Raw genomic sequence first — 16,138 nt, forward strand, 5'->3', positions numbered from 1 at the left:
GAGTCTGGGTTTTCTCCCTCAGCTCTTTCCCTATTCTGGCATCAGGGTCTGGAAAGGCCTGTATTTCTATGACTCATATTCCTAGTAGGGCAGCCACTTCTCCATAGTTCCAGCTTCTACCTCATGGGGTCTTAGGAGTGAACATGGCTCCTTAGTTTCCACACTCACGAGTCTCTGGATACCTCAGCATCTCCTGTTGATTTCCTAAGTCCTGCACATGCCTTTGTAAATCATCCTTCATGAAATTTTCTTCAGAATCTTATCGCCATGTTTCCTGTGCCTCTTATAAGAGCTGCCTAACTGGTTAATCTCCCAAAAGTTCTTCCTGGAGGAGAGAACTTCAACTTTAAAGCTCAGGTTGGGCCTCTAAGACCTTATATCAATATCCAGCACACTTAAGATAAAAAATAAAAGGAGTTGTTGGGAAAGTTTCAAATATAAAACCCAGATCACATTCAATGTGAGGCATCAGACTGTGACAGGCTGCACACAGCATACTTATTTATACCCTGTGTAAAGCCCAGTCAATTGATAGAGAGAAAAAAAGACAACACATCCATTGAAGACATTTCACCTCCTTTCAGTCCCAGTGTGTCATGCTCTGAATCTGTTAACTTTGACAGGTCTCAAATGTTCAGCTATGCCAACCTCCCTTGTCAACATTCTTGAACTACCTGTAACTATAACCCTTTCAAAAGCCCTTTACGTAAGAAATACACAGCTCTTTTCCATGTTACAAAGTTTGTTATTTATCTCAGCTAAAGTAGGTCCTGCATCATTAGTAAAATCAAATTTTGCCCCCTGTGACGTTATAATTTTAAAGCCTTGACAGATGGTTAATGAGGATTTTGCCTTCCCTCTGTGCAGAGCTCCTCTAAATAACATGTGCTTATCTTATTCACCAAGTGTCAGTCCAACTAATAAAAAGGAATACAAATGATTTTTCAATATCTTAGTAACTCGAATCATAATTTTGTTTTCCTTCCATTTACAGAAGCAGCATGGTGAAACAGAATCAATGTCCTCTAGACAAAATATCATTACAACTGGAATTAAAAATGTATTCTCAATTTTGCTGTGTTAATAAATGGCTTTACGGTTACTGTAGCCTGATTCTTTTGAAAGAATGAGTAAGTGGTTTGAATTGACTTTCAGTCTCTTAGTGATGTCATCAATACCTTTTGTGACCTTAATAGAGTAATTAATAAACATTATCCAACAGGCCAATAAGGACCAACAAGTGCAGGGGCATTTGCAAGGAGTGTTCACCAGGAAGGCGTGTGAGAGTGTGTGAGTGTACGTATGTAGGTGCACATCAAGATTTCATGTGAACATAGTTCCCTCTGCCTTGGAGCACTGGCACAGGATTTTTTCCTACAAAGTCTCCCTAGATCCTGGTGTAATTCACTAGAGTCCATTCAGAAGGTATAGAACTTTTTCAAATGGAAAAGAATAAGGAAAGCCTTCCACGTGGGATCAAACAGCTGGTCTAAATGGGAAGAGGTAAAGTCAGCTTCAGGTGCCACAGACATTCCACAGACATTCCTGCCAACTCTAGTCACCTCAGAAGTCCTAACCTTGGGACCTACTCCCCATAGCAGCCCAGAAGCATAGCCTCTTGGAAATCGGAGTCAGAATCCTGCGGCAAACTTTACAAAGGAATGAGGAATAGGAATTTTATTTATTTATTTATTTATTTATTTATTTATTTTTTGAGACGGAGTCTCACTCTGTCCCCCAGGCTGGAGTGCAGTGGTGCCATCTCAGCTCACTGCAAGCTCCGCCTCCCAGGTTCACGCCATTCTCCTGCCTCAGCCTCCCGAGTAGCTGGGACCACAGGCGCCCGCCACCACGCCCGGCTAATTTTTTGCATTTTTAGTAGAGATGGGGTTTCACTGTGTTAGCAAGGATGGTCTCGATCTCCTGACCTCGTGATGCACCCACCTCGGACTCCCAAAGTGCTGGGATTACAGGCGTGAGCCACCGCGCCTGGCCAGGAATTTTATTCTAAGGAAGTGGAGGGTTTTATTTCTAACCATTTGCCTTTGGTGTCCCTTGGTTTTCCCACATCACTGTCCCTCGAAGCAACACTCAAGCTGTGCCAATAAACATCCTTCGGGCAATGGTTCACAGTTATTTTCCTGAAAGAACGCTTAAAATTTTATCTGATTATAGCAAGTGTTTGGCTCATCAAAGACATCCCCTTAATTCCCTTTGTTTTACTAATAACCAGTCATATTCCTTTCACTTGAACATTACCTCAATCAATTAATATACTTTCATCTGAAATCAAATAAACTAGGTATTTTACTTAGATGTGCATTCATGATACAGATAAATGGATAATTTCCATTAAATTTTGTTTTCTGTTAGTTTGGTTGGTTGTTTTTTTTAATTTAGTTTAGTTGTTTTTTCTTTTTCTTTTCTTTCTTTCTTTTTTTTTTGAGGCAGGATCTTGCTCTGTTACCCAGGCTGGAGTGCAGTGACCTGACCACAGTTCACTGCAGCCTCAAACTTTTAGACTCAAGCAATCTTCCTTCCTCAGCCTCTAAAGTAGCTGGGACTCCAGAGGTGCACCACCATGCATGGCTAATAAAAAAAAAAAAAAAAAAAATTGGTGTGGAGATGGGTTTTTGCTATGTTGCCCAAGCTAAATTAAGTTTTTGATATACTGAAATTTCTAAAATAATGAGGATTCTTGAGTGGCTAGTAAACAGAGGATTAGATTTATACCGACTACTCCTTTTTATAAGTGACTATGGCTTCTCAGTATTGCTGAATAAATAGAAGAGAAAGACATGTTTGACAAAAATATGCTTAAACATGTGATTAATGGGGCAATTCACCAGAGCACAGGAAACAGCCTGACAACTGTCTGTGCATCTCCCTAAACCCATTGCTCTTCTAATATTGTGCCTGGAGAGCAAGGAAACACCATTGACATTGTCCTGTTCTGAGCCTCCTGCCCTTTGATTTTTCCATAATGGGCACAACCGTCACAGTGATTTGAAGTTGCTTGTTCACCTAAAGTCCATTTATCAGTACTATTTTGTTCCTATTAATAGAATAAGAGAAACAGTGGAAATATTTTAAGTCAATGAATTGGAGCATCAGAAAGAGTGAAAAATAATTGCAACACTATCTGAAGTCATTCTGATTTCAGAAGAAAGTTTAACAACTTTCTGCCTTCACTGAATTATCCCTAATATTGTTCAAATATCAAGCTACATATCCCCAATGTTGTTCAAATATCAGTGATTACTGACATTCCTTAATAAACAACACTCAAGTGACATGCCTTCCTTGTCGTGTAGCTTCCATTTGTTTGCTTTGTCCTTTTTTGCTAATAATTTTACCCTCTTATCACACTTCAATTTACTTATCTAATTTCCTTTTAGACTAGGTGTTCCTTCAGGAAAGCAGACTCTTTTATCTAGTGTCTTCAGATAGCAAAATGACTGACAATGATGGACTCTCAGACATAATTGTTGTATTGACAGAATAGATTTAAACAAACTAATAACACCACATTTATATTCCAAAAGAAAGCCTGGGCTGTGTCTCCATCTCTGATTAAAATGTAGAGTCAAGTTCAAATAGGAGTGCTTACATGCAGCCTCCTCTCCGTATTGCCCTGAAGTTATACAGGTGCAAAATATAAACACTTCAAGAAACTCAAAATCATTTAATCCAAACTTCTCATTTCACAAATGAGAAAATGGGCTCAGCAATATGAAATGATTAATTCAGTGATGCAATGGACCTTCTCTCCTGTTGGAGTCAAAGCAGAGGCTGGGCACACTGTAGTGTGCGATAAACTGAAGTGGGGAGAGAAAAGGGTTGGTGGGTCTCAGCACCAGCTATTCTACAGCTACTACTGCAGTGGGAGCAGCCAAGGCCTCTCCTCACAGCCCCAACCCTGAAAGATGTTCCTCAATTCTTTTTTCATGGAGCATGACTCTCTGCCTTCTAATAGAGTATCATTCTTAGCTACAAATGTTAAAACATGGAAATCCCGGTGGCACTCATTGTTGACGCCTCCCCAGTTGCCTCTGGTTTTGTTCACATTGCTGTTAGGGCTCAATCTGAAACCAGTGCTTTCAGCCTGCATTAGAATCACCCAGTTAACCTGTTAAAACACAGATAGTAGAGCCCCAGACCCAGAGGTTGTAATTCAATAGGTGTCTGGTGAGGCTAAAGGATGGACACTTCTAACCAGTTCCCAAGTAATGTTGATTCTGCTAATCTGGGAACCACACTGTGGGAATAACTTGTCTAGATCAATCAGGACAATTCTGTTTTCTTTGCCAGTGATTAGTTTAGACATCAGTATGTGAAATAAATCTGATTTACACTGATAAGTATTTATTGTGCACATATTATGTGCCATACCTAGTTCTGTGCACATGGCATACATTAGTCAATGAAACAAAAATCCCTGACCATGTGGAACTTATATTATGCACCTAATTACATCATGCACATATGAACCAAAAGCTGGATTACTATAGAGCAGCTGTTGAGGAGCACTGGACTGGAAGTCAGGGATCAGAGTACCCACAATGATTCTGCCACTAGTTACATATAGGTATGCTTCACAGATACTGTGGGTTCAGTTCCAAATTGCCACAATACAACAAATAGCACAATGAGGCAAATCACACAGATGTATTGGTTTCCCAGTGCATAGAAAATGTATGTTTATCCTAGAATATCGTCTATTAAATGTGCAGTAGCATTATGTCTTACGGGGGCAAAAACAATGTATATACTTTAAAAACTACTTAATTGGTAAAAAATGCTCATAGTCATCTCTGCCTTCAGTGAGCCGTAATAATTTTTCTGGTGGAGGGTGGTCTTGCCTCGATGTTGATGGCTGCTGTCTAATCAGGGTGGTGTTTACTGAAGTTGACGGTGACTCTGCCAACTTTTAAAATAAGACAAAAATGAAGTTTTCCATATCGATTGACTCTACCTTTCACAAAGATTTCTCTGTAGCATGCGATGCTGTTAGCTAGCATTTCACCCAAAGTAGAACTTCTTTCAGAATTGCAGTCAGTCCTCTCCAACCCTGCTGCTGCTTCCTCAAATTATTTTATGTAATATTCTAAAACCTCTGTGGTCATTTCAACAATGACCACAGGAGTAGATTCCATCTCGAGAAACCACTTTTGTTTGTGCTTATCCATAAGAAACAACTCATCTGTTTAAGTTCTCTTATAAGATTGCAGCAATTCAGGCACATCTTCAGGCTCTACTTCTAATCCTAGTTCTCTTGTAATTTGCACCACATCTGCAGTGACTTCTCCTACTGAAGTCTTGAACTCCTCAGTCATCCATGAGGGCTGGAGTCAACTTCTTCCATACTCCTGTTAATGTTGATATTTTGACCTTCTCCTGTGGATCTCAAATGTTCTTTTTTCTTTCTTTCTTTTTTTTTTTTTTTCAGACAGAGTCTCGCTCTGTAGCCCAGGCTGGAGTGCAGTGGCCGGATCTCAGCTCACTGCAAGCTTCGCCTCCCAGGTTCACGCCATTCTCCTGCCTCAGTCTCCCGAGTAGCTGGGACTACAGGCGCCCACCACCACACCCGGCTAATTTTTTGTATTTTTAGTAGAGACGGGGTTTCACCATGTTAGCCAGGATGGTCTTGATCTTCTGACCTTGTGATCTGCCTGCCTCAGCCTCCCAAAGTGCTGTGATTACAGGTGTGAGCCACTGCACCTGGCCCCACATGTTCTTAATAGTATCTGGAATGGCAACTCCTTTCCACCACGTTTAGCTAAGTTTTTTTTTTTCTTTTCTGTAGAAACCAGGTTTCACTATGTTGACCAGGCTGGCTGGTCTCAAATCCAGAAGGTTTTCAATTTACTTTGCCCAGATCCTTTAGAGAAATTGCTATCTATGGCAGCTATAGCCTTACAAAATACATTTTTAAAATAATAAGACTTGAAAGTCAAACTTACTCGCAAACTCGTGGGCTGCAGAATGGATGTGGTGTTAGCAGTCATGAAAACCACATTAATCTCTTTGTACACATCCATGAGAGCTCTTGGGTGACTAGACACATTGTCAACTAGCAGTAACATTTTGAAAGAAATCTTTTTTTTCTGAGCAGTAGGTCTTAACAGTGGGCTAAAAATATTCAGGAAACTCTGCAATAAACAGATGTGATATAATCCAGGATTTGTTGTTCCACTGATAGCACAAAGACAGAGTATTTAGCATAATTCTTAAGGTCCTTAGTATTTTCAGAATAGAAATGAGTATGGCTTCAACTTAAAGTCACCAGTTGCAGCATCTGCTAAAAAGGGTCAGCCTGTCCTTTGAAGCTTTGAAGCTTTGAAGCCAGGCATCGACTTCTTCTCTCTAGTTATGGAAGTCCTAGATGGTATCCTAAAATAGAAGGCTGTTGCATCTGCCTGGAAAATGTGTCTTTTAGCATTACCACCTTCATTAATTCTCTTATCTAGAACTTCTGGATCACTTGCTGTAGCTTCTCCATCGGCATTTGCTGCTTCACCTCGCACATTTATGTTATAGCTTCTTTCTCTAAAGTTCATTAATCAACCACTGCTAGCTTCAAACTTTTCTTCTGAAGCTTTCTTGCCTCTCTCAGCCTTTATGTAATTGAAGATAGGTAAGGCTTTGCTCTGGATGAGGCTTTGGCTCAAGGAAATGTAGGAGCAGATTTACTCTTCTATTCAGACCACTAAAACTTTCTCCATGTCAGCAATAAGGTTCTTTTGCTTTCTTATCATTTGTGTGTTTGCTGGAGTGGCATGTTTAATTTCCTGCAGGAACTTTTCCTTTGCATTCATCACTTTGCTAACCATTTAACTCAAGCAGCCTAGTTTTCAGCCTGTCTGTATTTTTGACATGCCTTCCTCACCAAACTTAACCACTTCTAGCTTTAGATTTAAAATGAGAGATGTGTGACTCTTCTTTTTGTCTGAACACTTAGAGGCCATTGTAAGATTATTACCTGGCCTCATTTTACTGTTGTTGTGTCTCAGGGAATAGGAAGGCCTGAGAAAAGTGAGAGAGATGGGGAACAGATTGGTGGAGCAGTCAGAACATGTACAACATTCATTGATTAAGTTTGCCATCTTATACAAGTGTGGTTCGTGGTACCCCAAAACGATTACAAGAGTAACATCAAAAATCACAGATCACAGATCACCACAACTGGTATAAGAATATTTTTTTTAAGTTTAAAATATAATGAAAATTAACAAAATGTTACACAAAGACAGAAAGCGAGGACATGCTGTTTGAAAAAAAAAATGACTCCAGTAGACTTGCTGGACGCAGGATTGCCACAAACCTTCAATGTGTTAAAAACGCAGTATCTGCAAAGTGCAATAAAGAGCAATAAAATGAGATATGCCTGTGTTAGGATTATTACTTGACTCTCTGGGGCCCAGGATGCCTAGCAAAAAATGAAGGGGTTAGATTGCAACATCTCCTAGATTTTCTTCCAGCTTTAACATTCAATTTCAACCCAGCGAATCTTTTACAGCTGTAATGTAGCAATTACCAGCCATGAAGTCAGGAATATACCAGTACAAGTCCACAGAAATAACTTCACACACTTTGGCCTGTGTATGGCTGGGAAAGGCCAGAGTCTGGTGGATCACAACCTCAAGAAATATAGCCACATTGCCAAGAAGGCTTCAGGTCTAATTTAAAAACTGAGTCAGAAATTAGGATAGGCATTCCAGAGAATAGCGCGAACGCTAACAAAAATACGTACAGATTGTGCTGAAATGCAGTAACAACTATTGATCCTCAGTTAGATTTTCAAGTCACAATTGCACATATAGGTCTCAGTCAATAGCACCTTGTTTTAAATAGATTGTACAAAGAATTTCCCAGGTGTTAACTCTGTTCTTTCACACACTACTGTGTGTGTGTGTGTCCATTACTACTAACTTTTTTCTTTCTTTCAACTTTTATTTTAGGTCCAGGGACTACATGTGCAGGTTTGTCACATGGGTGAATTGTGTGCTATTAGCATTTTAAAAAAATAATTTGAGCAAGTTGTAGTCCTGGTGCCCATCACCCTCACTAGACAACCCCTAAAGTTAGGAAATCATAATTGATACCACACTACCTTCCAACACATAAAGGCCATTTAAATTTCACCAATTCTTCCAGTAGGATCTTTTTATTCTGTCTGGTTCCAGGATTCCATTCAAGAGTACACATTGCAGCTGGGCACAGTGGCTCACGCCTGTAATCCCAGTACTTTGGAAGGCTGAGGTGGGAGCATCACCTGACATCAGGAGTTCAAGACCAGCCTGGCAAACATGGCAAAACCCTGTCTCTACTGAAAATACAAAAAAAAAATAAAAATTTAGCCAGGCATGATGGTGCATGCCTGTGATCCCAGGTACCTGGGAGGCTGAAGCAGGAGAATCCCATGAACCAGGGAGGTGGAGACTTCAGTGAGCCGAGATTGTGTCACTGCACTCCAGCCTGGGCAACAGACTGAGACTCCACCTCAAAACAAGAAAAAGAAAAAAGAGTACACATTGCATTTAATTTTCTTACTTTTTCGGTTTTCCTCTAACTGGAAGATTTCCTGAATCTTTCTATATTCTTCTTGAGCATCACAGTTTTTAAATATTATTGGAAGAACTGGAACTTGACCTGAGGTTTCCTAATTACTAGACTCAGGTTATGCTTTCTTGGTTGAAAAGCAACAACACAGAAATGGTGCCCCTTTCTCCAAGCTACACATTGGGGGCACTTGATGGTCATATAACCTGCCAGTGAAGTAGTTAACTTTAAATCAGTGGTCATGTTTTTTTTTTAATTAGGTTTCTCCACAATGTCACATTTTTCCTCGTGGTAACTGATACATTCAATTTTATAGGGAGATAGTCCAGGATTATGTTAATATCCTGTTCCTCATCTAACCTCCACCCACCAGCCTTGGCCTGTATTGACAACTCTCTCCTGAGTCAATTACCACAATGATGGTGGGTAAGAGGTGTTTTTCCATTTCGTCAATTTTTTTTACACTGATTAGTAGCATTCTACCGTAAAGAAGATCTTCTCTTTTCCTCCAGTTATTTACTGATTCATTCATTTAGTTATACCAGTATAGACCTATAGATTTCTATTTTATTCAATAGATTATATCCCATCACTATTATTTACCTATTTTGAGATTCCAGTTATCCCAAATTTGGCCAGTGGGGGCCTTCAAAGTGACTCTGATGTCATGACATGTTTCTATCATTTTTTTCAGCATTTTCTTACTTTCTGGCACAATAAGATATTCCAAGATTACTTTGAATTTTCCATGCCCTAGCCAACTAATCAACAATTTCTCCAAAGACCCCTGGTTCCTTCAGTGTACAATGTGCTCTATGTTTACTGTACTCATTGCTTTTACAGTGTCAATGCTTCTAGACCTATTGAGTGGACAGAGCCAGAAAACACGGGTATATCGCCATGCACAGACTTATGCACACATCCACACATATATCTTTAACAATTCCACACCTAGGCCAGGCGTGTTGGCTCATGCCTGTAATCCCAGCACTCTGGGAGGTCGAGGCAGGCAGATCACCTGAGGTCAGGAGTTCAGGACCAGCCTGACCAACATGGAAAAACCCTGTCTCTACTACAAATACAAAATTAACTGGGCATGGTGGCATGTGCCTGTAATCCCAGCTACTCAGGAGGCTAAGGCAGGAGAATCACTTGAACCCGGGAGGCAGAGGTTGCAGTGAGTTGAGAACATGCCATTGCACTCCAGCCTGGGCAACAAGAGTGAAACTCCATCTCAAAATAATAATAATAAGTCCACACCTAAATATCTATAGGTATACACCTTTCACAATGAGTTCCTATCAATACTTCCAATTCTAATCCAACACTTCATGATTCTTTTTAGTCTTGTTTGTAAATACCTTCTCTAACAGTGTTAAACCTGGTTCTCTTCATCATCTTCACTACATTAACTAACATGATCAAGGCCAGCAGGCTGCCTTTTATCTCAAGGCCAGCAGGCTGCCTACCACAGAGCTCTGCAACCTCAGACACTGGTAGGCAAACTGCTGTGGGGGGTGGTCTTTACACCTCCCACCTCATCTCTTGCCCTGAACCCCATATCTGTGGGCATGCCACCTAGGAGCCACCATAGCCACCTCTCTCCATCTCATGGCTCTGCTGTGACCCTGCTGCTAATTGCTCTGTGCTGAAAAGAGAAGGACCATTATAACTGAAAATGAATAATGTCTGTATAAGAATGGAGAGTGTCCTAGGGAAAATTGAATTGTAAGAGAAGGTAATTTTTGGCACCACTTAATCCTCTCCCTGTCTCTTCTAATGTGCTGGAACCCTACCTTCCCTTTCCTAGCACCAAGCATTCATCAGCCTGCAAGCAGCCCAGGGAGCTTCACCAAGGATCTCGGGCCTACCTTGTCCCTCTTCTTCATTACCAAATCCTTTCTTACCTCCTCCTCTCTGCCATTTGACTGACCTCCTTTAGGTGTTAAGAGGAAAATTAACATGTCTGTCAGTGGTGGAATTTCAGATAGCACAGGGAAACTGATATTATGGCATTCAAACAGATATTGTAGGAGATATCTGGGGGCAAGGCACCCTTACACTACATCAAAAATATGACTCCACTCTGATTATTTCAGGTAAATACGCATGGCTCAGAGAGATTTTCTTCAGTAATTTTAGATTCCATAGCAAAAAGTAAAATCAGAGAAGAAATGCAAAATGTATATATTATCAAAGTTTCTGAATAACTGTTACAGACATTCTATTTTTCGACAGTGAGTAAATCAGTCTTTGCAATTATTAGTCCTGGACTAATTTAGAAAGAAAATACCATTAAGCTGCCAAAATAAGCATCATACAATAATAATTAAAATATATTTTTAACTGTAGTAAATATTTTTCCCCAGTGCGGTTTTTTACTTATAACAAATACTGCAAGGTAAAATTTAGATTTATTATCTTAATTACAACCATAGACTCAAGCCATTACAGTAATAAAAACAGGATCTAATTACACAAAGGTACCATGAGACTGATCCTTTTCTAAATGCTGTTATACAGCATTACTTATTTCATTTAATCCTCACATGGACCCATTTGGCCACTATATAGACGGCTGCTTATTAATATGCTAACATTTTTAACAATCAAAATATATTTAAGATAAATAGATGGCTTAAGTGACATTTTTCAAATATTTCACATTTGCACAATATGCATTTTAATTTAATAATGTTACTTAAGTCGTGTTTTAAGGAAGCAATTTCTCATAATGGGAAATTCGTTTTGTATGGGATGTGAATTATACAATCATTACATCTATCCTGCAGAGGTTTTAAATTTAATTGTTTCAATGTCCAAGCAAAGATCCTCATGTTGGGGGAATTAATGTAAGTGAATATTTTTATACAGGAGAAAACAAGGAAAAACATTAAGCATTAATTCCAAAATTAGAATTCAGTGAGAACAAAACCAAACAAAAAGAGGTGCATTTTTCTCCATCCCACCAAAAAAAAAAAAAAAAAAAGAAAAGAAAAGAAAAAAAGAAAAGAAAGAAAGAAAGAAAAAAATTGCCTAGGAGAAGAAAATTATATTTCTTTCATTTTTTGATAAAATGTAAGCAGTCTCTTAAAATACGGAAACAAAAACATGGAGAAAGTCAACTCACTCAGGGGGTTACTGTAAAGATATTCAGGGGATAAACAGCTGCTTTTGTCGCAATAGACAGGAAGGTTAAGGCTTCGGGGAAATTTCTCTACTGCTGCCTGCATCACTTACGTAAAATGTGGATCAAGGACCAGCAGCATTAGTATCACCTGGCAGCTATTGAAATGCAGACTCTTGAACTCTATTCCAGACCTGCTGAGTCAGACTGTGAATTCATATAAATATTACAATATGTGCTAACTCACCTTCATCCAAACTATTCTCCTTGTAGCTACCAGAGAGATTAGCAAACCTGGGACTTAAGCATCCCCTTCTTAAAATTCTTCAATAGAGTCTGTTACACTTACAATAATCAAATTCTTGCCATGGTCTACAGGGCCCTAAGAGATCTGGTCCCTGCCTGCCCTCCTGCCCTATCCAAAACTACTGTCACCTGATCTCACTCTGTTCTCTTCACACTGGACATTTTTGGATTCCTCCAGTGTCTTAAGCTCTTTATACCTTCAGATCATCACACATATTTCTTCTGCAAGGAATCATCATCATTCACTTTACTTTTCATTTCATTAAATTCTATTCATCCTCCAGGTCTCTGTTCAAACTTGAGTACTTTCCTTAGAGAAGCTCTTTCTAAAACTTCACAACATAATAATCCCTCCTCCCAACTTCTTAGATATTCTCCATTTGGGTTTTTTGTCTTTCATAGCAATTTAGCTTTAAGTTAGTACTATGTGTGCATGGTCATATGTGGACGTATTTGTATAATTCCTATCTCCTTCACTAAGCTATAAGTCCTTTAAGGGCAGAAATAATTGTGTTTTGCTCAATACTGTGTATTTATCTTTTATAAAACTACCAAAACATTTACATTTATTGGGTTAGCAAATGTTGATAAAGAAGCAATGTTGAATAAAGACACGAAGTAAATTATTCTATGACAATTTTTAAAAATGTTATCTTTTATGATTTCTCTTAATCATAACAATTTCAAACACCAATAGATGGTATGGAAATTATTAAAACTGATCCTAGCTATGGATCGATTTTCATCATTCTATCCTTTCAACTTTGCTCAACATAGCCATAAATTCACAAATATTTATCAACTCTCCAAAAGAGAACAGGCTCTGGTCTTCTTCATCTCAAATACCTGATCAGCCTTGTATCTTCTTGAGAATCTGGATCACAAAAAAATACAAAATGTCTTCCTTCAGCCAAACTTACTGAAAGGGCATTGTTATAATTTTCCTGAAAACCAAACCAAACCAAAACTAATAACAGTTAAGAGATCTAAGACTCCTTTGATTTCTTATACCATCCAATGTAGTATTCATCTACTGGCTGACTGGACTTTCTGCCACCTTTGAAAATTCCAATGCAGAAGTTCCGGCAAAGGCAAATTTAGAATATATTCCTCTCTTAGGACCATTATACGTCCTGCTTTCCAGTATCAATAACTCTATGCAAACAAGTTGGAAGTGAAGTAGCCACAGCAAAGGAGAGATACATCAAGTCTTCTGATTAGCTATGGCTGTATAACAAATTACCTCTAAAACAGCTGCTGAAAACAACCATTTTATTAAAGCTCACAATTCCTGGATGAAATCTGGGAAACACTAGCTGAAGCTATGCTTCTGCTCCACTTGATTTTCATTAACACAATACCTGCTGATGAGCTGGCTGGTCTGAAGAGTCCAGAATGGCTTCGTGCACATCCCCTGGCAGGCATGGCTGGAAGACTGCATTCAGTTGTGTCTGTGGCTGGAGTATCTACATTTGGCCTCCTCAACATTACAGTCTCAGGAGAGTTGGACTTCTTAAATGGAATCTCAGGAGGTCCTAGGGAGAGAATGTTTGAATAAATAGGAAGCAGAAGCTAACAGATTTTAAAGATCTGATTCTTGAAATTAGCATGCCCTAAATTCCACTATATTCTATTGTTGGATCAAACAATACCACTGCATTCATGGGAAGGGAACAGGCCCACCTCTATGGGATGTGTCAAAGAATGGTGCCATCTTTCCTTCACCATATTGAGAAGGTGAGTCTATGTGCCCTAAAGACTGATCATTGAAACATTGTATATTGATGAATGGACACTCCTTGTAGTTAGCATATTGGCACAGACATAAAGGAGCTACTTGTGCAGTGACCCTACATGGGCCAACATAGAGTGCAGATTGGTATGAGATATAAATATAGCTTTCATTCGTCATTTACTAAGTCAAGCTAATGCTTGATAGTGTATAAATAAGGGGAATTACTAAGGCAAGTAAAAGAGTTTCCGTAAACACTCAGCTTAGTCAGAGAAAGAACATACAACAATACTGAAAATTACAATAGAGTGGTCTAATTTCTAAAAAAGAAATATTATATAAAGCCTGGGACTGGGCCATCTTCACAGAGACTATAGTTGTTGGCAGAGAGTCAGCTGGAAAGGCAGTTCATTAGATGGCCCAGCTGGTACCATGATCAGATAGTAGTTCATATGGCACCATGGTAAGCCGAGAGTGTATGGCACGCTGGAGGAGATGCAGGCTTTAGTCTGCCTATAGCTGACGAATGAGCCGACGATGATGGATAACATCTTCTAACATGTTAGACCAACTGTGCAGTTTATCCAAAAGGACAGTAATTCTTGAGGAATGGGAAGAGGAACCACCACTATCCAATTTTTTTTAATCACATATGTCTTATCGGGTTCTCAAGTGTATGGTGATTTGCTCCCTTAGAGAGAAATGGCACTGTTTGAGAATCACAGCAGTAGTGAATGGCTGTAATGTGGAGAAGTGTCTTTGCAGATTCCAAGTGTGCCATTGGAAGGGTCGGGGGTGGGGGGATGTTAGAGAACTGCGACTCTACCTCATCACAGGCTGAGGACATTCACTTTAGGAATGCCACTCTGGACAAAGAACCAAAGAGGAACTGCAGATAGAAAAGATGTAATGTTTCCTAATTGGCATGCTGAAAACCTGTTTTTCAGAGAGAACGAGGGTGCCAATTATAGCAATGGCAGCAGTAAAAAAGGGAAAAGATTAATAATCTGGGGTATTCTGGAGAGAGAATCAACAATACTTGATTACTGATATACTGTGGAAGATGAAGCAGTAAAAGATGATTCTAAACCTGCTTTTTGCTTGAGGGAGAGTGGATTCTGGCATCATTAACAAGAAAAAGAAAATCATTTTAGGTAAATGGTAATGAGATCAGTTCAGTCTATGTTGACATTGAGGTATTGTGAAATATAAAATGCAGTCTTTCCAATGGGTAGGAAATGTATACACACACACGCACACGTATATGTATGTGTTTATAGATGTACAGTTGACCCTTTAACAACACAGGTTTGAAATGAGTGGGTGCACTTATATATGGATTTTCTTCCATCTCTGCCACGCTTAAGACAACAAGACCAACCCCTCTTCTTTCTCCTCCTCCTCGGCCTACTCAATGTGAAGATGACGAGAATGAAGACTTTTATGATGACCCATTCCACTTAATGAATTAGAAACTGATTTTCACTCTTTTATGATTTTCTTAACATTTTCTTTTCTCTGGCTTACTTTATTTTAAGAATATAGTATATAACACATACAACATACACATTATGTGCTAATTGACTATGACATCAATAAGGCTTCTGGTCAACAATAGACTACAGATACTTAAGTTGCAGGAGAGTCAAAAGTTATACAAGGATTTTTGACTAGGCAGGAGGTCGGTGCCCCACCCCTAACACTGTTCAGGGTCAGCAGCATATGTTTATATATGTGTGTGTATGTGTATAAAGATATGTATGTAAAAATATACACACATATGTACACACACACTATGTAGACATGTTATGTTATATATGTGTGTATAATCTTAGGAAAGAAAAGATGTGTGTGAAAAGTTAGTGAATAGGATTGATTGCTTCATTCACTCATTAAATATTTACTGTGCACCCATTACTATGGAAAAGCTATTCTAGTAGGCTCTAGGGATAGAATAATAAAATAAATAATCAAAAATCTCTACCTTGTGGAATGTGCATTTTATACAGGGAGGAAAAATATATAATAGCTATAGATGGATACAGATAGATATAGGTGTAGATATGGGTGCACTCACATCAACAAATATTGAGGGACTCCTCCTTTGGGCCAACTGACTCCTCTTCGTGGCCGACATCAGAAGAAGACTGTTACATTTCCACAGTTGTTTCAAATTAACTGCTCTTGAGTTGAGAGGCAGAAGCCTGGAGCAGAAAAAAAACAAAGAATAACACAGATCTGAGAACTATGTCTACAAAAGGATGTGCATGTGGGTATGGACATAAGGAAATAACCAAATGCAAACAGATCAAGAGCCAACTGTATTTCAATAAAATTATATTGAAAGGACTAAAAAATCCTTTGATGTTGATTCTTCAAACAATCATTTGGGCCTCTGGACATTCGTGAAT

This window comes from Piliocolobus tephrosceles, chromosome 1 (assembly GCF_002776525.5).
Source record: "Piliocolobus tephrosceles isolate RC106 chromosome 1, ASM277652v3, whole genome shotgun sequence".
Classification (NCBI taxonomy): domain Eukaryota; kingdom Metazoa; phylum Chordata; class Mammalia; order Primates; family Cercopithecidae; genus Piliocolobus; species Piliocolobus tephrosceles.